Genomic DNA, 24920 nt, shown 5'->3' on the forward strand with positions numbered 1-24920 from the left:
TACCGAAACATCTTCCAGGATGAAGTGCTGAGGTGTTTGATGTTGGCTGAACTAGAAACCACTTTCTGTCAATCAAATGCAAACCCAGTAACTGGCAGCCTAGTTATGAAAATCAGTCAAAATGATATAGAAAGAAAAAAAAAGCTCCGCATTTTAAATTCAATTTTGAACTACCTTACTCCATTCATTTATATAAATATTTAAGTGTCAACTGGAAGAAATCGTTAAAACAGCTCAACTGAAATGAAAAGGATTGTTATGAAGGGCTAGCCTCTAGCGCCCAGAGCACACACCTCCCAGGGCGCACAATGCTTAGAGTGCAGAAGTCACGGCCCATTCACCTATTAGCTGATAATGAATGTTGCGGCTGATGTTTCCAAATCAGCAACTATTGCTGGCCCACAAGAGCAAACATGTTTTAAACACATGTTTTACATGGTACAATCACTCTATAAACAACTAGTGTGTCTAATGCCATGTGTGTGGTATTAATACAACCTAAGAGTTGTGCTACAGAGAGATAACACATTTCCCAGCTCATTGGAGGCTCTAATTCACCCCTTATGCCTCACAGCACTTTCCAAGGAGTGTGTTATCTGGAAGTAACACACCCTTGGCTTATGCCTTATTGCTTAATTGTAATCCAAAAATGTCAGATCCAAATAATTACCAACCCAATTTGCCAATACCCATTGTAGGCTTTCTTACTGAAGTGAGCATTTTTAAAATATGTTAAAGTTTTATTGACCTAGAAGAAAGATATTCCTTTACTCCTTTTTTTTTTTTTATGATTATCCATGGTGAGCAGAGAGTACTTGGGAAGAAAAGCAGAGAATCAAGGAATTCGACATTTCTACACTTCTTGTTTTTAATGTAGTCCAGCTTCATATCTTTACCTACATTTCAGAGTTTACATTTTCTGCTCTATCAAATGAGGCTGGCAATGCATATTGTTAGCACTATATTTGACAAAGTGGACTTTTTTTTGCCTTTTACTGGCAGATGACAAGACTGAGGCAACTCGATAGGCTATACCTCTAAGATGCAATTTTGTCTTTCATCTACCCTTCTATACATAGCATTTATTTGTACTAACAATGCTTTGGTACACCTTACAGTACGATCCTCCCTCACCACCCCCCAAAATGAGTAAAACATCTCTTAATGCCTTGGCTTAGTAGTATTACTTCTGTATTTTGCCCAAAGCAGAGTTTCTTAACTAGATTCTCTGCTGAAGTAGTTTTCTCTGCCTCTCATCCTACCTACAACTGCCAGTCATTGTTAGAAGCATGGCTCTGTGTCATTTGGATTCTAAAAAAAAAAAAAAAAAAAAAAAAAAAAAAAAAAAAAAAAAAAAGTCTTAGGCTGCTACTCTTCTTAGAATCAATATCTCGTCTTTATCTAGAATTAGAAGTTCTAAACTATAGGACCTCAATCAATTTCCTCAAACGGCTTCCAGTGCATCACCCTGACTTACCTGATGATTAAACTAAACTCAAAAAACGTGCTACGCTCGCCCTTTGCTTTCCAACAGCTGTGTTTTCTTGCGCTGTTTCCACTTGCATGAATTCCTCTCCCCAAGGCTTTGAATCCAAATTGCATTTCATTTCTCATTTTTTGAATCTAGTTTCACGTATTTCTAAGATTTCTAGACTCCTATCTCATTTGTCCTCTACCTCCACACTGTCAGACTCTATTGGATGCTCATGTGAGCAAATGGATTGAAGTAATTTAACATTTCACATGTAAATGTTTGTAGTTTGAGAAGTGCTATAATAGAGGCAGCACAGGGGCAATAGGTGCCCAGATGAGGGTTACATAACCTCTGTAGTCAAGGAAGGCTTCCTGAAGGAGGTAAACCTTGAGCAACAGTTGAAGGAAGAGTTTGAAGGAGAAATGGTAAGGGCTTTCCAGGTGGGGTGAACACTGTGCACTGCTGGTCCCAGATTATTTCTGTATGTGGTGTCATTGGTTCTGCTCAGAAACTACCTATCTCTTACCTGGATTCCCTTGACAGTCTTCCTAAAGCCATTCCAGCTGCCACATTACAATCCGAGAGCTTTTCATGGAGGTTGAACACCATTACTTTAAGCTCCAGTTCCCGGATCTTTTCAAGCTTCCCTACACCCATTGGAAGCATTCATGCCTCAGTGGCGTGTGCATTTTATTTCCTCTGAATGACATATCCTTGCCCCAATTTTTCATCTAATTTTATGTGGTTCCTTCTTGTACTTCACAAGGCAAAATTAGTTGATCCCTACTCTGTGTTCTTATGCAAGCTGTTTATCCTTTGATCATAACTATTCCCATTTTATAGCCAGATGGGAATATTTCTTTATGCACCTCCAGTGGCTGTCAGGTTGTCATTTCGTGTGTTGCCTGGCTCACAAAACATTCATTTCCATATTTTCGAACTCTGCTAAGAGAACTCAATTCCATGATTTTGACTTTTCTCTTTTAACAGTGTGGCTTGATAGCTAAATAAATTTTTAGATAATATTTCAATTCTTTATCAGTTTAAAGAGAAAAAATATCTGACTTGTATTGCAAGCTACTATGATGTCTCCCCTTCTCTCTCTCACACACACACATACACACACATATGCACACACACACATGCACACACACACACCACCACCACTGTCACCACCACCAACAATATTAATAGCAGAGACAAATGCTAAGAGGACATTATTTGACAGATATGGTAAAAGGCATAGGGATTAAGAACCTCATCTAAGGATAAGCAGCTTGTGAAAGATAAAACCAATGTACAAACTCAGGTCTGTCCTTCCCCAAGGCCACTGCCCTTGACTTACAGCACACAATATTTTAAAAGTTGTTTTTATTAGTGTTCTATTTTATAATATATGTGGGATTCTTATTGTGTCTTACTTTCCTTATTTCAAAAACATACCCACTCTTCCTTACTGGAGACAGGAGCACTTCCATGCCACCCATATTATGAAAGGGAGGGGGAAGCCTCTCTTTGTGTTCTTCAACTTTTTCATGAAACTCATCACCTTATAATTAAAGAACAGTTTTATTTCTTGTAAAAGTTTTGGATATTTGAAGTAGTCTGTTCCAAGTTTGATATAGAATAGGTTTTTATCCAGTTCGTTTAACTTTGAATGGCAATTTCAGCCCCAACTCAAATCATAAGCTCTGTTAGTTAGGGTTACACAAACTCCTATAACATGTAAACCCAAAATTTCAAAGGCTTAAAAGAATAGAGATTTACTTCTTGCTCACAAAGGGTGTTCATACTGTCAGTGGAGTAGTGAATCTCTGTGCCATAGAATCATTTAGGCTGATGAATGCCCTAGGCATTAGTATCCATCCAACAGAAAGAATAACAACATGAAGAAGCACAATTTATTCCTTAAAAGCCCAGGCTAAAAATTATAAATACACTTTTGTTCGCCATCCTTTGATGAGAACTAGTCATGTACCCTTATCTGGATGTAAAAGGGGGCTGCAATTTTCAAATACTGCAGGTTCTGATGCTTATAAAATGCAAGAGCTTCCTTCTGATGTAAAAAAAGATACAAATTATTAATACAAAATGAGATATAAGGCTTTGGAAGAGCGTTTTGCAGTGAGGGACCTTAAGACTTAAGCATTACTAGTATAACAGCTAGTCAGTATCTAGAGGCTAAAAAAATACAGCCCCTGGCTTGGCAGCTACCACCTAATGATAACCCCTCTATAAAAGGAGAGCACAAGAACTTGGTTATTGTACTTGTTATAAGACAGTTATTTCTCTCTGCCTTACAAATTAAGTGACAATCCCTAGCAAGGTAAGATATGATGTCAAATAACATCTATTATCATCTATTATTTATTAAGCAAATCTAATAACATAACAAGTTCTAAACATCTATAATCAAGATTCTAGAATTTCCTAAAGCTAATTGAGCCCTGGTCAATCTGATTTTATTATGTAAAATAAATTATCTAAACAGAATGTTCACTTTTTGTTTATTTGCTAACATTATTTTGAGAGCCCAGAGCTTTCTCTGACATATATTCTAAAAAGGAGATTGGATGCTGAATTTTAGTCAGAACTATTATGTCCACAGAAGTACATCATTGCACCATCACTTAAATGTATGCTCAGTAAATATTACACACTAAGTAGTCATTCTAACCTATGTGCATTTATAGCTTCTTAAGGAGTGTGTGTGTGTGTGTGTGAGACAGAGAGAGAGAGAGAGACTTAATAAGATATTTCAGATAGTAATTTTACTGCAGTGACACAAGTATTTGAATTATGTAAATCAGCCTGAACTGTGAGGGAAAAAAGCCCAGCTTTCTTCTCTGGCTCTGCTTTTCCTTGTGGTGAAATGTTACTTACTTGCCCTCTGTCTGTAAAATGGGAACATTAATATTTGCCCTGTTCACTTGAAAGGTTTCTATACAAACCGAACACATTACTGTGTGAAAAAGCATTTAGTGGTGATAAGGTACTCAACAGATGTGATATATTACTGATTATGATAGTCATGATCATAAAAATGATAAAATACTAACCTTGTTAGGCAAATTACATACATAATGTACAAGCCTAATATTCGTGTGAAAGTTCCCCACTCACTAATTAGGAGATTTTAAACAGGATACATAATTTTTCCATGCCTCAGACTTCTCTTTAAGAGGATCATTATATATTATACTGTCTGCCCCATAGAGATGATATGAGGATTAAAGGAGAATATATAAAGAGTTTAAAACAGTATCTGTATATTCATTAGATCAAAAACTTATTTTGAATACAAACTTGTTTTCTTTCAAAATCACCTAACTTTTTTAAAGACAGGTAAAATCCAAATTTTATGATGCTAACTCTATCGACACATCTACTTTAAACCATCTCTTATTTTCTATTAAATTTGATTCGCTGCTAAGATAAACTCTAGCCATATTTCTTTGGGAGGATGAGTACAATTTGGAATGTGTTTAGTTATATACTGAAGAATGTGGATTCTGTGGTTTTTGAGTGTGAGAGTGAAGTGAACTTCAAGGTATTTTTATTACTAGTCCCATGTAAATATATCTCTATATCCATTTATTCGGGTTTCTGAAGCACTGATTTTTTTTAAACAAGGCTTTCTCTATCAAGCCTCACAAAGTGTTTTTAGAGAGCATTATAAATTCCATAATTGTTTTGAAACTATGTCAGTAATAGCCAAGGCAGTTGTTCCACTTTTGTTCAAATTCTTTTGCTAGAAAGTTGTTTTCTTGTTTGATTTATGCTTGTCTTTTGTTATTTCAGGTTTCAGAATCTCTAATATCCTCATCATTCTTTGAATCTTTTCAGCATGTTTCTATTATTGGACAGTAGAAATGCCTGAATGTTATTATTTTGTCAATTGTTAATTCAGGGTCTTCACATTGCATTTGAGATATAGCAGAGTGATATAGGAGAGTATGTTATCATCTTGTTCCCATATTTACAAGTAGGAACAACTGAGAAAAAATTGCACCTAAATAAATTCAGGTTATGGTTGTAGGAAAAGCTGCAACTCCTTCATTTTGTTTTTATTTATATATTGATATTTTATTAAACGCTGTCAAATATACATTGTAGTTAATTTGATTGATATTCTGAAACACATTGTGAAATGCACTTCAGAGCTCAAGCTATTGATTGCTTGCTTTATATTCTTGTCTCTTAAATTACTTTATAAAAGGTACATTTCATTATCAGTCACGGTAAGTGAATTAAACAACATGTAAAGGCATTCCTCTGTGTATTTTCATCTATAAAAATTTTTACACCATTTTAAATTTGAGTCAAGTTCATGGATCTATCTCTTCTATTGCTTCCTCATTGTACAGTCATAAGAACAATACTTTTTTTAGTGTACTGTTGAGGATTACTTGACGTAACACTCGTAGTGTAGGGAATGGAAGTGTCAATGTTCTATAACTTTTTTTGCAGTGGGGCAGGTGGTGGGGGACAGAGTCTGGCTCTGTTGCCCTGACTGGAGTCCAGTTGCGCAACCTCGGCTCACTGAAATCTCCACCTCCTGGGCTCAAGCAATTCTTGTGCCTCAGCCTCCTGAGTAGCTGAGGCTACAGGCGCACACCACCACACCCAGCTAATTTTTGTATTTTTTGTAAAGATGGAGTTTCACCATGTTGGCCAGGCTGACCTGGAACCCCTGGGCTCAAGGGATCCACCTGCCTCAGCCTCCCAGACTGGTGGGATTACAGGAGTGAGCCACCACACCCAGCCTATTTTTTATTTTAATAATTATCAATACTGTTGTAATTTTAAAACTTCATGTTGAGGTAAGTACTCCAGGAGTTTTATTTTAGGAGAACCTAAGAACTAAATAAAGAATGTGGTTGCAGCAAACCTTAAATTGTCTTGTTTTTTCTGTGTTCTTTCCATAATAAAAAGTACTAATCTTTGATATCATAATATATACTAAGAACTCTGTTCAGTGCTTCACTACCTTAGTTTATTTAACCCTTTTGAGAGCCTGTGAGGAGGTATTATGCCTGTAGAATAAATCTGAAAACTGAGCTACAGACTGGTTTGTAACAATATGTGACAATTCTTAGTAACAGAAATAATCAGACAAATTATTTGTAATAATTAGCTATACACTTAGCAAATGGTAAAACATGGATTTGCAATCATGTGTACCTAATTTTAATGTTCTACTTACTTCCTCCCCTTTGACTATAGCATAATTATAGCTATTTCTTATATGCCCTTCATGTAACTGATTATCAATAATGTCTTCATGTCTTTTTATATGTGCAACATTCATAAATTATAATCTCTTGGTGGGCAGGTTTCATTTCATGTATTTTCATACACAACAAATAATTTAACAAAGTGACATAAATATATTTCCAGAGGAATATATAAATTATTATCAAATAAATGAAAATATCCTAAATTTGCTATGAGGGAGAAAGTACGAATAAATTTTTCATCTTTGTCTTTGATGCTAAAGTGTTTCTCTAATCATTATGACTGGCAGTGACAAGACCTTGATAGACCATCAAATTTGGAGCTCCCAGGTGGTCCTATTTAACCAGCTTCCCCAGGGGCAGTTTTTCTCCTTCAGTCTTCTTCCCATTAAAGGTAACTCTTAGGCACCATCTGATACTCAAGCAGTTTATTCTGGCCAGGATCTTACAAGACAGTTAGCAGGAACAGGCCCAGTGACCTGGGCCAGACACAGTCAGGGGTCAGTTGACTGATTTACTGGGAGGATCTCCCTTTGGAGACTATTCTGAGAGTTTGAAGGATTCTTTCCTCTTTCCTATATCTATATTCAGTCCAAGTCAGTTACTAGGTGCTTCTTTCATAACGGGGTTTTAGCTATTCTTGTAAGGGCAAGCTTTGTTATAAGGTTCATGAAAGTTGCAGCTATGCTGAGGTGGCCTCGTCTCTAGGGCAACCAGGGTTTTTAGGTCCCATTGTTAAACAGATTCTGTAGTCCCCAGTCCAGTTTGTATTGTACTGCTAAGTGATACTTAGTGAAGGCTCTGCAAAATGTTTTTGTGGGCCTTATGGCTATTGTTAATCTTACAGGTACAATATGTCTCTTATAATTACTATACTGATTTCAATAGAAACCACACATGATTAAGCCTTGCTAAGCTACAAATATTTTAAGAGTGATCCATATTTACATTTATCCTATTCAGAAACAAAACAAATGATTGAGAGTCCATGTATCCCAAATAAATATATATGGCAATAGCTGAAATAGAACTTTGACTCAGGATGCTGTGCAGCTTCCTGAATAAGAAATATATATATATATCATATATATATATATATATGAAATATATATATATCTCTCTCTAATTTAAGCTGAAAAATACAATAACAGCTGCAAATACAGTAGCGTATACAATGTCAGTTTCTTGATGTCAACATCTGATTTTTTTCTAAAGACATAATAACTACGTTTGGTTTATTAAGATCCAGTCTGGCTTTTTCTTCCAGTTTAAGCAGACTCTCCACTTGATCCCATGCTGTTGTTCCTCTTACTTCTGCTAAAATTGATCAATTTCTTAATCAGTGACCTTTCTTAGTCCTTGTAGATTAGCCTGAGATATGGCTAATCTAATTCTCAAAGTTTGCTTCAAATATCAAGTCTTTAATGATGCTTTCTTCAGAGGCTTGCTTTTGTTGATAAATTGCAAAATGCCTACTGTTATTAACCACAAGGGCTTCCCCTGTCTATCCTGAGTACCCCTAGTAAGATCTATATGCCTTCCTTTTAGGTTCTGTCAGAATTCTGCTGTTTTCTGGAGATACATTGCTTCCTTTAGTGGAAAATTTACTCTCTAATTCAGATCAGAAAAGCAAATGAATTTCCATTCATTGAGCAGAAACATGAGTCTCCAACAACATACTTTTTCCTTTCTGAAGCATAAAGGTTTGGAATGCATTTTTATTTAATGATGTAATGCCTAAGCTTATGCTGGCTACCGCTGGAACACTTAAGTCATGCAAATATTCCCTAACTAGAGCATTTCAGACCAATGAGGGTCCAGAATTTGCTCCCCTCCTCAGCTCTGTCAGTTGATGTGATTCTGCTAAGAGTATCAGCCTTCTACCTGGAAACTTACAGGAACAATTTGTCAGCAAATGATAGAGACCTTCATAAAAGGTACTAAAATATACCTAATTTGGAAATAGCTCATTAAATATTTCTGATTACCCATAAATATAGGCATCAGGTTTTGGCCAAGTAAGACCTTCAAAGATAAAGCAAACTGTACAATTTTTGAGTGATTGTTTCTAATCTGTAACACACTATAAGAAATATGTAAAAAAAAAAACCTCTAGATTATTATTTTGGAAAATAAAAAGATCTGTTAATATGACTTAATTTGTGAGTATGTCAAAATTTCTCCTTTGCTAAAGCATCAACTCTCTTTAATTTAGCTGCATTGGAAATCTCAATTGAGGAGTTATCACTCGTTTTCTCATTTTTCATTTATAGGCAAGCTGTCAAGTCATGTGGGGTATCATTGTTCCACAATACCCAGACTTTGAATTTTGCATGTGTTGACTAATATTCAAAATGATGACATAATTGTAGTTTTCCTATTCTTTAGAAGAAAGTAAAAACTAAACAAAGGTACAATATTTTGCCAATTATTGGGACTTATTCATTATATTTTTCCACTTGAAATGATTTCTACTATTTTGTTTCTTTTCATATGAACTATTAAAATAATAACACCATCTGGAGAGTTAACTGAAATAGAACTGAAGTGCTCAGTGTATGAAATTAAGTGACCGTGGGTAGTATAGCCCGAAATAATTTATGCTCAAGTCAAAGTGTATTCCTGTGCTCCATCACAAAGTTATACCCCATTTTCAGAACCACTTGAAAACTATTATTCTGTGGAAAAGTGGAAAAGTTAAAGTACCCCTTTTTCTAAAACATATATCCGAATTCTTTTTAATACATCAGTTGCTTCTCACGGAAAATTAAAGAAACTAAACATTACTCTACAAACGTCAGAGATTATGTAATGGGACCACTTCATCTGATACGAAAACTGAGAAAGATCACTGCTCTCTCCTGCCTCAGGTCCTTGGAACTTACTGTTCTTTCTGCTTGGAACATTCTTCCCCCTCTCTCTTTGTAAATCTTGACTTTGACTCTTTCAAATTTTGGCTCAAATGTCGTACAGAGAGGTCTAATATGACCACAGTATTAAAATAGTACCGTTTTCTATTCATCCCATCTCTCTATCTTATTGCCCTGCCTTTTTGTCTCTTTGAAGTTCATTCCACTTGATATTTATGTACCTTTCTGTGTACTCATTGATTTTCTGTCTCCCTATACTAAAACATTAATTTCATGAAAAACAAAAAAATTATTTTTTATAGTTCTGTGTTTCCAGTGCCTAAAATACATCCTGGCTAATAGTAGGACCTCAACAGATGTTTGTTATTAAAAGAAATAAATAAGTGAATAAATGGAAAAATAAACAAATGAACTGAAAAAAATCTTAATTATATATACCATGTTTTATAAGAACCTCTTAGGATAAGTTAATGGTTATATTTTATTTACCAACTTCGCTGCATGGCTCACTTCCCTCCCTACTCTATATACACATAAAACCATAAATAATTTCCAATTTTTTAACTTAACTGGTGTTTATAACCTCAGCGTTCCTACCAATTTCTCAGTATGGAATACTTTTCCTACTATTCCCCACCCCAATTCCAGCCATAGGCATTCTGATCATTTTTCAAAGTTCAGATTAAAAGATATTTTCTTCACAAAGCTATATTTCTAGTAATAATGAATTAATTATAGTTTTCGCCTCTATTGCCACTGCTGTATTTCTGTTATAATTCTTACTTTAGTTTTGTTTCTGGCTGTGCCCAGACAGATACTAGAATTTAAACTCTTGATTAGTAAAGGAATTAATTTATTTGTCAATACCATGAGGTATATACAACACAGTGCATTGCCTGTTTAAGTTACTTAAAATATTTTGTGGCAGAAAAGAAAGAAGAAATTAATCTGATTCAATGTTTTTTACTGAAATGTCCACAATAATATTGAGGCTAAGAGAGAGAGGCTGATGCTAAATGCATCTCAAATTCTATTTAATTAACTTGATCTGCCTTTTAAAACCACGAAGTCAATTTAGTTGATCAGCTTCTGTAAAATTTTTTTAAAAATCAGCAAAATTTGTCTCTTCCCTCCAAAAAATATCTATCTATATATGAATTTGGGGAAAGTATGTTTATAGACTGAATGAGGACTACTCTACACAGCAAAATTTAAAAAAAAAATCTATGTGATCTGCAGAAATTGGCAACCAGATGTTTCTGTAGCTATAGTAATTCATGTGTATTAGAAAATGTTGAAGCTATTACATGTAGTCCTTAGTTTGCCATTGCGTTTGTTCAAAAATAGACAATATCTAAGACAAGAATACATTTCGACTGTATGTCTAATATGTATACACACACATTATAGCTGGCCTGGTGATAATAAAACTTCATGAAAAAAGCTGTGAGGCTGTTCTTTTCATCCAGGCCTTCCAGGTTTCTAAAGATGTTTCCTGATGGGTGGGCAGCCAATAAGTATCAGCACTGCCAACAACCTGACAAAGCATCTGATCCTGCTCTTTGTGGCCATTTCTTAGCATTAGTGGGAAGCAGCACATATTGACACTGAAATCTATTTAAAAGCGAGGTTCCTGACAACCGAACTTCAAGAAGGCAGAGACTTAAAAAATGCACATAGACACATTGTGTTGACAGCAGGCACTATTGACTTTTCCCGCTGTACAATCCCACTCCAAGGGCTCAGTAAAGGCACAGAAGCCCGAGGGAGAAAAGGAGCTGGTTTTTCTTAAAAACTACCTGCTGTCAGTCAGTTTGGCATCATTTGGGACAGCGGGTGCTCTATAGATAAAACGAAAGATTGTTAGAGATTTTTTCCTTTTTTTTTTCTGTTTTATGACAACTCATTGATGGTAGGACCTAGTTGTGATAAAAGTTCAGTTTATCTTGACAAGATAGTTTTTCTCCAGTCTATTAACCCGATCACTGGCCTGTGACAGATTAAGGAGAGGAAAAACATAGAAATTTGACTTTCCCGTCTCCTCTTTTTTTTTTTTTTCACACACAAGCTATAGCTGGATAGAGATAAACCATGTCTGCATTTCAAACACAACTTCCCAAAACCAATTACAATGCAAGTGCCTTATATTTGTGGTGTTTTTAAAATCTGTCCCTTTTGACATCTCTGATCTACAGGAAGATTATATTTTGCACAGTGTTACCAAGCCATATTGTTTGAGGTGAATGAACTGATTGTAAGCTCAGTAGATTGAATGCAAGTAACTCCTATAGGATTGGTCATAATTTATCAACAGGAAATACTAACTGTTCAATGTCAAAATTTCAAAACTAGAATTCCTATTCTGTGACCATAATATAAGGCTGCTTTGTGTCTGATTAAGAAGAAAAATTATATGGCTATCTATCAAGAGGTCACAGAAAAGTCTATGGAAGATGCTAAAGCTGATGGAATGTCAAATATTACAGGAAACAGTGGGCAAACCATGGATGTGTTTGATAAATGCATTTGAACATTATAGGTTAAAAAATAAAACAGATGACGGGGGCATTTGTTTTAAGCAATGAATTAATTTTAAGTCAAAGCTGTCACGATTACAATTGAAGAAAGGAGAGAAAAACTTCAAAATGCTCTTGTAAAAAGTGAATTAACAAAGAAAAGGAAAGCAAGGAGCCATATGCAACAAGCACAATTTAAAAAATTAAATTTAAAATCGAACTTTTATTCATTTAATTAGGTTCACACATAAATATGTAATTAGAATGAGAAAAATTATTTACTGTAAATTATTAAATATAAAACTAATGGATACTACAAATAAAATTAAAATCAACATGGCATAATATTCTGAACAGTTAATTTCCTAATACTTTTTTCTACACTGTTGGATTACACAGTCCTTGCTTAGCCTCCCCATGAAAATGATTTTTGTAATGTCTGTTTCTACAGAGAGAATAGAAAACTAGTTCAGACATTCCTCTAGCAGAGTTGATCAAAATTTGTTCTTTAATATCAATAGTTTAGAAAAGATTCCTTCAGCTTCACAGCTCATTGGTAATGACATGCCAAGACTTGATCTGGCCTGGTGACATGCATAAAACATGCAGCTTCACACACAGGCATCCTCAGCATTTGTCATGCTGCTGCAAGCTTGTGCTCTACAAACGGAAGTCCTGCATAATTCCCAGCCTAAAAGAAAGCAAATGTATGGTGCACTTTTAATTCTTTACAATCATAATTAGAAATATTCCTCAGGAACATTTAATGCTAATATTAAATATGTAATCAATATTAGTCAAATATTCCTGAAGAATATTCCCCACAGGAAAATACCTTTGACCAGGCATTCATGAGTACAAAATTATTCAGTAAATTGTCTAATAATTGAAAGAAATTTTTAAAACTTTTGTGGATACAGAGCAGGTGTATATATTTATGAGGTGACATATTTTGATACAGGCATACAGGGTAAATGGAGTATCCATTGCCTCAAGCACTTATCCTTTACTTTGTGCATACAAACAATTCAATTGTACTCTTTAGTTATTTTTGTTTTTTATTTTTTAATTTTTATATATTTTTTGAGATAGAGTCTCACTCTGTCGCCCAGGCTGGAGTGCAGTGGCACAATCTTGGCTCACTGCAACTTCCGCCTCCTGGGTTCAAGTGATTCTCCTGCCTCAGCCTCCCAAGTAGCTGAGATTACAGGCATTTGCCATCATGCCCGTCTAATTTTTGTATTTTTTTTCATAGTGATGCGGTTTCACCATGTTGGCCAGGCTGGTCTCAAACTACTGGTCTTAAGTGATCCGTTCACCTTGGCCTCCCAAAGTGCAGAGATTACAGGCATGAGCCATTGGGCTTTTAGTTATTTTTAAATGCACAATAAATCATTGTTGGCAGGACTAACCCTTTTGTCCTATCAAATACTATATCTTATTCATTCTATCTAACTATATTTTTAAACCCATTAACCATCTTCATTTCCCCTCCTACCCCCGACCTACCCTCATCATTCTTCTCTATCTCTGAAGGTTCACTTGTTTTAGTTTTCAGCTCTCTCAGATAAGTGAGAATATGGCAAGTTTGTCTTTCTGTGCCTGGCTCAACTTACTTAACATAAAGCCCTCCAGTCCCAGTCATGTTGCAAATGACAGATCTCATTCTTTTTTTGTGGCTGAATAGTGCTCCATTGTTACATGAATCACATTTTCTTTATGCATTTGTCCGTTGATTGACACCTAGGTTGCTTCCTACCTAGGCTATTGTGAATAGTGCTGCAATAAACATGGGAGTGCAGATATCTCTTTCTATACTCATTTCTTTTATTTTGGGTCTATACCTGGCAGTGAGATTGCTAGATCATATAGTAGCTCTATTTTTTTAAGTTTTTGGAGGAACCTCAGTACCACTCCCCATAGTAATTGCACTAATTTATATTCCCGTCAACAGTGTACAAGCATTCTCTTTTCCCCACATCTTCACCAGTATTTGTTATTAGTTGTCTTTTGAATAAAAGCTCTTTTAACTGGGATGAGATGATATCTCATTGTAGTTTGGATTTCTACTTCTCTGACAATCATTGATGTTGAACACCTTTTCATATGTCTGCTTGCCATTTGTATGTTTTTGTTGAGAAATGTCTATTTAGATTTTTGCCTATTTTTAATCAAATTATTAAATTTTTTTCCTATTGAGTTTTTGAGTTCCTTGTATGTCCTGGTATTAATCCATTATCAGATGGATAATTTAAAAATATTTTACCCATTTTGTAGGTCATCTCTTAGCTTTGTTGATTGTTTCCTTTACTGCGCAGGAGCTTTTTAAATTAATGTGATCCCATTCACTCATTTTTGCTTTGGTTGCCTGGGCTTATGGCCTATATATGGCATAAGAAATATTTGCCAAGATTTCTTAGTTTGGGGTTTTAGATTTCAGTTTTTAATCCATTTTGATTTGATTTCTGTATATGGTGAGAAATAAGGAGTCTAATTATTCTGCATATGAATATCCAGTTTCCCCAGCACCGTTTATTGAAGAGACTGTTCTTTTCCCAGTGTATATCTTGGCGCTTTTGTCAAAAGTGAGTTCACTGTAGATGTATGAATTTGTTTCTGGGTTCTTTATTCTATCCCATTCATCTGTATGTCTTTTTGTATACCAGTACCATACTGTTTTGGTTACTATAGCTCCATAGTATAATTTGAAGTCAGGTAATTTGATTCCTCCAGTTATGTTCTTTTTGCTCAGCATAGCTTTGGATATTCTGGGTCTTTTGTGGTTTCATATAAATTTTAGGATTTTTTTATTTCTGTGAAGAATGTAATCACTATTTTAACAGGGATTGCATTGAACCTGTAGATTGCTTTGGGTAGTATCGACATTTTAACAATATTGATTTTTCAAATCCATGAACATGGAATATTTTCTCATTTTTTGTGTCATCTTCAATGTATTACACCAGTGTTTTATAGTTTTTAATTGTAGAGAACTTTCACTTCTTTGGTTAAGTTTATTCCTAAGTATTTAATTTTATTTGTAGCTATTATAAATGCGATTACTTTCTTATTTTTCAGATTGTTTGCTGTTGGCATAAAGAAATGCTAGATTTTTCTATGTTGATTTTATATCCTGCAACTTTAGTGAATTTGTTCATCAGTTCTAATAGTTTTCTGGTGACATCTTTAAGTTATTCCCAATATAAGATTATATCGTCTGCAAACAAGGATAATTTGACTTCTTCCTTTACAACTTGGATGCCCTTTATTTCTTTCTCTTGTCTGATTGCTGTATCTAGAACTTCTATTACTCTGGTGAAAGCGGGCATCCTTGTGTTCTGGATTTAGAGTAAAGGCTTTCAGTTTTTCCCCATTCAGTATGATATTAGCTGTGGATCTGTCATATACAGCTTTTATTGTGTTGAGGTATGTTCCTTCTCTACCTAGTTTTTTGAGGCTTTTATCATAAAGAAACATTGAGTTTTATCAAATGATTTTCAGCATCAATTGAAATGACCATATGGCTTTCATCCTTAATTCTGTTGATATGATGTATCACATTGATTTGTTGAACCATTCTTGCATCCCTGGGATAAATCCCACTTGGTCATGAAGAATGATATTTTTAATGTGTTGTTGAATTTGGCTTTCCAGTATTTTGTTAATGATTTTGCATCAACGTTCCTCATGGTTGTTGGCCTGTAGTTTTCTTTGTGTGTGTGTGTGTGTGTGTGTCTTTGTCTGGTTTGGAGATCAGGATAACACTCGCCTTGTAGAATCAATTTGGAAGTATTCCCTCCTCCTCTATTTTTTGGAATAGTTTGAGTAAGGTTGGGATTATTATAGCTGTTCTTTAAATATTTGGTAAAATTCAGCAGTGAAACCACTGGGTTCTGGGCTTATCTTTGCTGGGAGATTTTTGTTATAGAATCAATCTCTTTACTTGTTAGTGGGCTGTTCAGGTTTTTTTATTTGTTCATGGCTCAATCTTGGTAGGTTGTATGTGCCTAGGAATGTATCTGTTTCTTCTAGGTTTTCCAGTTTATTGGCATATAATTGCTCATAGTAGCCTTTAATGATCCTTTCAATTTCTCTCTTATCAGTAATAATGTTTCCTTTTTCATCTCTGATTTTGTTTATTTGAGTCTTCTCTCTTTTTATCTCAGTTAGTCTAGCTAAAGTATTGTCATTTATCATTTCAAAAATCCAACTTTTCATTTTATGGATCTTTTGTATTTTTTATTTTAGTTTCATTTATTCTACTCTGATTATTTCTTTTCTTCTACTAATTTTGGATTTGGTTTGCTCTTGCTTTTCTAGTTCTTAAAGATGCATCATTAAGTTGTTTATTTGAAGTTTTTTTGTTTTGTTTTGTTTTTACTTTTTTGATGTAAGTGCTATTGCTATAAACTTTCCTCTTAGTACAGCTTTCACTTTTTTGGTATGTAGTATTTCCATTTTTATTTGTATCATTTTTTAAAAATTTCCTTCTTAATTTCTTCATTGACCCACTGACCATTCAAGTGCATATTGTTTAATTTCCATGTCTTTGTAAAGTTTCCAAAGTTTCTCTTGTTATTGATTTCTAGTTTTAGTCTATTGTAGTTAGAAGATACTTGATATAATTTCAATTCTTTTGAAGTTTTTAAGACCTTCAAAACTTTTGAGGCATAACATATGGTATATCCCTGAGAATGACCCATGTGCTAAAAAGAAAAATGTGTATTCTGCAGCTGCTGGATGAAATGTTCTCTAAATATCTATTAGTTCCATTTGGTCTATAGTGCAGGTTAAATCCAATGTTTCTTTTTTGATTCTCTGTCTGAATGGTCTGTCCAATGTTCAAAGTGGGGTTTTGAAGTCTCCAGCTATTATTATATTGGAGTCTATCTCACTGTTTAGTTCTAATGATATTTCCTTCATAGAACTGGGTGATCCAGTGTTGGATTCATGTATATTTGCAATTGTTACATTCTCTTGCTGAATTAATCTTTTTAGCATTATATAATGACCTTCTTTGTCTGTTTTTATATAGTTTTTGTCCTGAAATCTATTTTACCTTATATAAGTATAGCTATTCCTGCTCTTTTTTAGTTTCCATTTGCCTAGAGTATCTTTTTCCATTCCTTTATTTTCAGTCTGTGTGTCTTCACAGATGAAGTGTGTTTCTTGTAGGCAACACATTGTTCATCCTTGTTTATTCATTCAGCCACTCTATGTCTCTTGATTAGAGAGCTTAGTCCATTTATGTTTAATGTTATTATTAATAAGTAAGGACTTACTCCTCACATTTCCTTATTTGTTTTCTGGTTATTAAGAGGTCTTCTGTTCCTTCTCTCCTTCCTTCCTGTCTAATTGGAAGAATTTTTAACAGACCAGTTTCTGTCTCTGTGTATGTGCTGGCAATGTAGAAGTGGCAGGCTGTCCAATTTGCTTGGGCTCCAGACTAGTAGACTGCAAGGCCAAGCTGAGGAGTTTGTCCTTACTACAGCAGTAGTAGACTGATTAAAAGGTGGTTCATTTTGTTTTGATCTGTATGTTTTTTAAACAGCTTTATTGAAATATAATTTATATACAATACAGCACACCCATTTAAAGTTTACAATTTCTTGGGTTTTTTAGTACATTTAGCATTATGCAATCATCACCACAATTTAGTATGAATATATAATATCCCCCCAAAAAGGCCTTACATTTTAGGAATTACTCCTAACTTCCCTTCTCCCAGCCACTGACAATCACTAATCTAACTTCTCTCTGTATGTGTCTATTCTAAACGTTTCATACAAATAAAGTAATATTATATTATTCTTTTGTGTCTGGCTTCCTTCAATTACAATAATGTTTTCAGGGTCCATTCATGTTGTACTTCATTCTTTTTTATTGCTGAATAATATTCCATTATATGGATATATACTGTTTCATTTATTCATTCACAATTGAAGAACATTTGCAGAGTTTCCATTTTGTGGCTATTATGAATGTTGTGTAGACATGGGTTTTCAGTCATCTTATGTAACTGTTAAGAAGCCGAATTGCTAGCTTTTATGGAAACTTTATATTTAACATTTTAGGGAATTGCCAGATTGTTTTCCAAAGCAGTTATACCAGAAGAACATTAGGTTTACAATTTCTCCACATTCTCCCTGAATGTTTTGTTATCTGTCTCTTTAATCATAGTCATCCTAATGCATGTGAAATAGGGTCTCATTATAGTTTTGATTTGCATTTCCCTAATGACTAATTCTCATATTTTCACTTGCATATTTGTCATCTGCATATCTTCTTTGAAGAAGTGTCTATTCAATATCTTTGCCCATTTTCATAAATGAATACACACATGTGGTGTATAACTTATATGTAACATAATGTACAAATCCTAAGTGTTATGTTCAGTAAGGATGGGTAATTATACATATCCTTGTTAATACCATGCTAACCAATATATGGAATATTGCCATAATCTCTGAAAGTTCAATAATATTCCTTTCCCATAAATTCCTCTCACCTAACCAGGAAAAACCTCTGATTTCTATCAGCATAGATTATATACGTTTTCTTGCATTTACATACATGAATCATCAAATATATGCTCTCTTCTCTTTGTACTTTTTCACTCAACATTATGTTTTTGAGACTAATTCATGTTGTTGCAAGCCTCTGAAAATTTGGGGATTTTATTACTAAGTAATATTCCACTGTAAGAATATAGTACAATTTCTATAGTACTCATTCACCTTTAGTAGACAATAGAGTTATTTACTGTTATAAACATATTTTGTAGGTCTTTTCATGGGAATACGTTTTCATTTTTCTGGAAATGGAATTGTTTGGTCATTGTGTAGATGCATGATTAGCTTTTTCAAAAATTATCAAACAGTTCTTCTAAGCAATTTTAACACTTTTGCACTTCCATCAGCGATATATGAGCTTCCAGCTGCTCCACATTCTCAACATTTCATATGTTTAGTCTTTGTGGTTTGAGTCATCCTAGTGATTGTGATTTAATCATCACAATAAGCTAGTGGTAGCTTATTGTGATTTCAATATGTATTTTTTCTGAGTACAATGATGTGCTTGTTCAACATTATATATCTTTTTTTGTTGTTGTTGTTGGAGTCTCGCTCTGTCACCCAGGCTGGAGTGCAATGGCACTATCTCAGCTCACTGCAAGCTCTGCTTCCTGGGTTCATGCCATTCTCCTGCCTCAGCCTCCCAGGTAGCTGGGACTACAGGCGCCCACCACCACTCCCAGCTAATTTTTTTGTATTTTTAGTAGAGACAGGGTTTCACCGTGTTAGCCAGGATGGTCTTGATCTCTTGACCTTGTGATCCTCCTGCCTCGGCCTCCCAAAGTGCTGGGATTACAGGTGTGATCCACCACACCTGGCCTATATGTCTTTTTTTAATGAAGCGTGTAGTAAGTCTTGTGCCTACTTATACTGGATTCTTTTTTTTCTCTGTGTATTAAGGAAACAAGTCTTTTGTCATGTGCGTGTGTGTGTATGCACATGTGTGTGTATTATTTTCTTCTGGTCTATCGTTATCACTAGCCTACAAAGTTTGTCAATATCTTTTGAGGGGCACATGTTGTCAATTTGATGAAATCTAATTTATCATATTTTTCTTTTGATGACCAAAGAAATTTATGCAAAAGTAAATGATATTTTTAAAAGAATCCAAGGAATGCTGGTAATCTTTAAAAACTGAAAAAGGCAAGGAAATGGATTCTCCCTTGGAGCCTCCAAAAGAGAAAACAACCCTGTCAACATCTTGATTTTTAGTCCATCGAGATCTGCATTGAATTTCTAACCTACAGAAACTTAGGTTGATAAATCTGTATTGTTTTAAGTTGCTAAATTTGTGATAATTTGTTACAGTAGCAATAGGAAACTAACACAATCAGAAAGTGTGTTAAAGTAAATAACAGGTACTATGAAAATGGTGTTGTTAATAGAATGATTGCTTACCTATTTGAAAAATCAGACACAATATAAATGGTCGAGAATAGGGGATTCCTTAGATAATGGGTTATCCAAATTGTTTAATAATAATCATTTTTAAAAGTGGTCATATAACTACATGTCTTTAAAACTGGGAAAATACTTATAATAGCTAGTGAAGAAATAACTGAGTTAAGCTCATTATTAGTTTGTTCACTTTTTGTAAAACTAAATTTATTTACATATGTAAATATTAGAATGCCTATCAAAATAGTAACTATCACTTTCTTTATCCATGGTATTTAAAGTGACTTTAACTTTTTTTTCCTTTTTAGTTATCTGTGTTTTCTAGCTTCCAAGAAGAAAACCTTTGACCAGCCTGCTACCATCAGAGATTCTGTGAGAAGACATTATAAAAGCTACTTCCCGTATGCATAATATGTATTACTTGCCTAAGTATTTCCTCCAAATATTAATGTAATCTGCTTGCCTCATAAAAAGAACAAATGCCAAATACTTCTTTTATTATTTTAGCTTACATCCTATCCTGGCAACAGACATGGTTAACTAGGTTATTTTTATGCCCTTTCCGCTGAGTCCCACCTTGAGCATAATTGACGGCCTTTATGGTGCTACTTGAATTAAAGGAGGTCAAAGACAGAGAACAAATAGCAAGAATATTGATTCTTTTACTTCTTTCAATGCACTTTGTATATTTTATGACTGTATTGTTTCTTTCAGTAGAGGTATATTTTAATATTAAAATGAAAAATAAGAAAGTTATATAGCCAATTGAGAAAATAACAAATAGAACCCAGGTGTTTGCTCTTCTCTGTACCTTTTTCTAGTCTAGTAATCACATGCTGAAAAGATAATAATTTGTTTTAGTAGTTTTGTTGTCAAGGAAAGATATGGAAGGTTATTTTCTGATTCAATTCTGTTCCAATTCAGTTCCAGAAATATGAGAATGTTAATAAGTATTTCCTTGGAAAGATAGAATTTGATATTGGTTTATAGAATTGACAGGATTTGAATGAGTGTTCTCACTATTTTCTTCATTTTTTTCTGCCTTCATAACTTTTTGCTGCATTCCTGAATCTAAAGTTATACATCTTGCAAATTTCATATATTTATTGGAGGTAAGTGCAGAGCTTGCAATGTATTTATTCAGTTGTATAAAAGGGGTAATTTATCTTGTCTGCTCTATGCGTGTTAAAAACCAGAATGTCTACAGCTTTCTTAACTCTAATTCTTTGGTTGTTTGAAAGATAAAAGTATGCAAAATAATGAGAAAAAATGGTGCAGAGGTTTTTAGCACAGAAATTTGCATAAGTAAAAAGAAGCAGAATGTTAATAGCCAAGACAGTGGGCAAAATATCTCCAGGACATTTCAGAGATCTTCAAGGCAGCCCCTCCAATCACAGGCCCAGAGGCATAGGAGGGAAAAATCGTTTCATGGGCCAGACCCAGGGCCCTGCTGCCCTATGAAGCCTTAAGACATGGCACCTTGTGTCCCAACTGCTCCAGATCCAGCCGTGGCTAAAAGAGGCCAAGGTACAGCTTGGGCAGCTTCAGAGGGTGCAAGCCCCAAGCCTTGGTGGCTTCCATTTGGTGTCCCCAAAAGACAAGAGTTGAGGTTTGGGAACCTCTAACTAGATTTCAGAGGATGTATGGAAACCCCTGGATGTACAGGCAGAAGTCTGCTGCAGTGATGGAGCCCTCATGATGAACCTCTACTAGGGCAATGCAGGAGGGAAGTATGGGGTTGGATCCCCCACACATAGTTCACACTGGGCACTGCTTTTTGGAGCTGTGAGAAGAGAGCCATCATCCTACAGCCCCCTAAGTGGTAGATCCACCTACAGCTTGCACCATGCAACTGGAAAAGCTGCAGGCACTCATTGCTAGCCTGTGAAAGCAGGCTATTACCCTGCAGAGCCACAGGGGCAGAGCTGCCCAAGGCCTTGGGAGCCCACCTCTTGCATCAGCATGCACTGGATGTGAGACATGAAGTCAGAGGAGATTATTTTGGAGCTATTTTGGAGATTATTTAATGAGTGCCTCACTGGGTTTTGGACTTGCATGGGGCCTGCAACCCCTTTGTTTTATGTTTACTTTCAATACTGACACAACACAAAAGCATAATGAAAATAAAAATTAAGTAGATATGTAACTTATATTACTTTAAGTTTGGCCTCTTCCATTTGGGTCTCTCTCATAAGCTAGCACAAAAAAGCTATAACTAGTCAATGTTTTAAAAGCACAATTCTGATCAATACCTTATTGTTACACTGTGGATTTAAACATACTGCAAATTATATATATCATCTAATACTATTTGAGATCTGTTTTCTTAAAGTTTATTTTTGCTGTTACAATTTAAGAACTGAAATTGTCTAGATAAGGGACTGTCAAACTGTGGCCCATAAGTCAAATTCAGCTGTAAATGAAGTTCTTTTTGAACACGCCCATGCCCATTCATTTACATATTGCTATGGATGCTTTTGCACTAGATAAAGTTGAGTAGTTGCAACAGAAACTCTATGATGTGCAAAGCCTAAAATATTTATCATCTAGCCTCAAAAAAAGCTTGTTCATTTCTGCTTTAGCTGGAAAATAAACATAAATGTTGTAAAAGTATTTTACCAGTGGACATCCATCAACTTAACTAAGTGGAGACAGCAAAGTGAATAATGAGTGGAGAGTTTTCATTAGGAAAAGTCGTCAATAGCTGGATAGTAAATTATACTTTATGCAATCATTGGATTATTGACTATCAACAGATTTTGTTGGAATAACATTTCCAAAATACTTAAATTATGTAATTAAAAAGTAGAGTTATATAATGTAACATCAATCAAAATCAAGCCACCACAATGATAATTAAAATCTGTCACTTCGTTTATTATTCAGCATTATGATGATCACCCTTGTTAATACAGTTGTTTCAAAAGCATGTATTGCCATTTTCTACTCTACCTAAATTAGTGTGTGGTTAGCATAATGCATATTGACTTATTTAAGAAGAAATCAAATATCGTGGGTCAATTCTCTATGAAAATATAATGAACCCATCAAAATTACTGTTGTTTATTTACTCACATGAAGGATGTGCTTATTGCCAAAAAGCGTTCTATTTGCAGGAAAACTGTTATACTACCTCTTATTTGTTTCTAACAATCACTACAAATACATATTTATGTGGATTTACATTTGACAACTTGTAAAGGCTACTCCACTACATATTTGTATGGGCTTCATTTCACTTTACGTTTCAGATTCACTAACACTTATGAGTTATAGTGGAATTTTGTTTTACTGCTTCCTTAAAGTAAGTTCCCACCTTTCTTTAGAACTTAACAATATAGTACCATCTTCTAGCTGAGTAACTTTTAATGATTATATCTGCTTCCTAACTTATGGAGGTGTTAAAAAAATCAGACTTAACTTTGATCCCAGTGAAATTTTGCTAGATAATTACAAGTATATATCTATCTATCATTACAAATCAGTCAATTATTTATCCATTTGGCATCTTCTGTGCAATTAATTTGAAGTACCAGTGAAGCGGTGGAAAACACTCTTAAATCATAATTCTATACACCTGATAACTTTTTTGGAAACAAATTATTGACAACAATAAACTTGAAAGCAAATAAATTTATGTTAATTTTAGGTCTAATGCTATCTATCTTCTCTTATTTTGAAAATATATGAATATATATGTTTACCACTATGTGATTATTAATATTAATGGGCTATTTGTTTTAACTGTTTTTAGATTTTTAAAATTTTCCTATCTATGATTCTGAATCTCATGTACAAATTGTAGACAGCAATACTTAACTGTCTTAAGGTGGCTGAAAATATTAAATCAGATAGTATTTATCAACTATAAAGCAAGAAGAAAAAACTATTATTTGGGAAGTTTGTGACCTTCACATTACACCCATAATTACTTCTAGTAATCCAGTAGTTGTTAAATCCTAGTACTAAGTTATTATTACTTAATTAAGAAAAGCTTTTACTGTTCATTGTATCAGAAAGAAAAAGTATACACATGTAGTAGGATTAACAAGTTTTCTGAATATCTACTATTCCAAGCATTAAGTTTGGTTCAGTACAGAAGAAATTAAAATGTCCTCAATTCTTAATAGCTTGTGCCTATACAATTAATGCCATAGTAACCATTAAATCTCAAGTCAAAATGTCCTTCTGTGCAGGAACTCCAGACCCATGAAAAATGTTGTATTTGCACAGATATTTTTGCTATTTCCAAGGAGTGTCTTTGTTATGCTTATAAATTATTCTGACTTGGAAAAATTCATTACCATCTCTACTGAACAAAGGTTTTGCTAAGCAGAGATTCTGCAAACCTAGGAATCTACAAACAGGAGTAAAATTCAAGCTACAGATTTGCCAGTCTAATACACTCCACCCTCAGGGGACACAAGCTAAAAAAAGTAGTTTCCTAGGTAAGATGTCTTGGGCCTGGGAAATTTCTGTCAAATCAGATGACACATGGTGACACAAGGATGGGTCAGACCAGCTCCAAAAGTGAGCCTTTTAACCGCAACTGGAACCTCTATATCCTACTGACCTACTAGCCTTCTAGCTGAGTCGAGCTCATGAGATAATTAATTCTTGAGACTATGAGGTTTGAGGTGTTCTATATCACACTAAAACTTATTTGTTTGCAAACTTCATAGCACCACATTATTCCTTTAAACATGAACGTGTATATCTTAGTCAACTCTAAGAGTGACCATTATTTTTGTTCCCTGACAAGAATGAAGTTACTATGATCCACCAAGTAAATCATGACAAAGAAAGAAATGCTTCCAGCACTATGTTGAATAGGAGTGGTGAGAGAGGGCATC

The sequence above is a fragment of the Symphalangus syndactylus genome, chromosome 21 (genome assembly GCF_028878055.3).
Source record: "Symphalangus syndactylus isolate Jambi chromosome 21, NHGRI_mSymSyn1-v2.1_pri, whole genome shotgun sequence".
NCBI lineage: Eukaryota > Metazoa > Chordata > Mammalia > Primates > Hylobatidae > Symphalangus > Symphalangus syndactylus.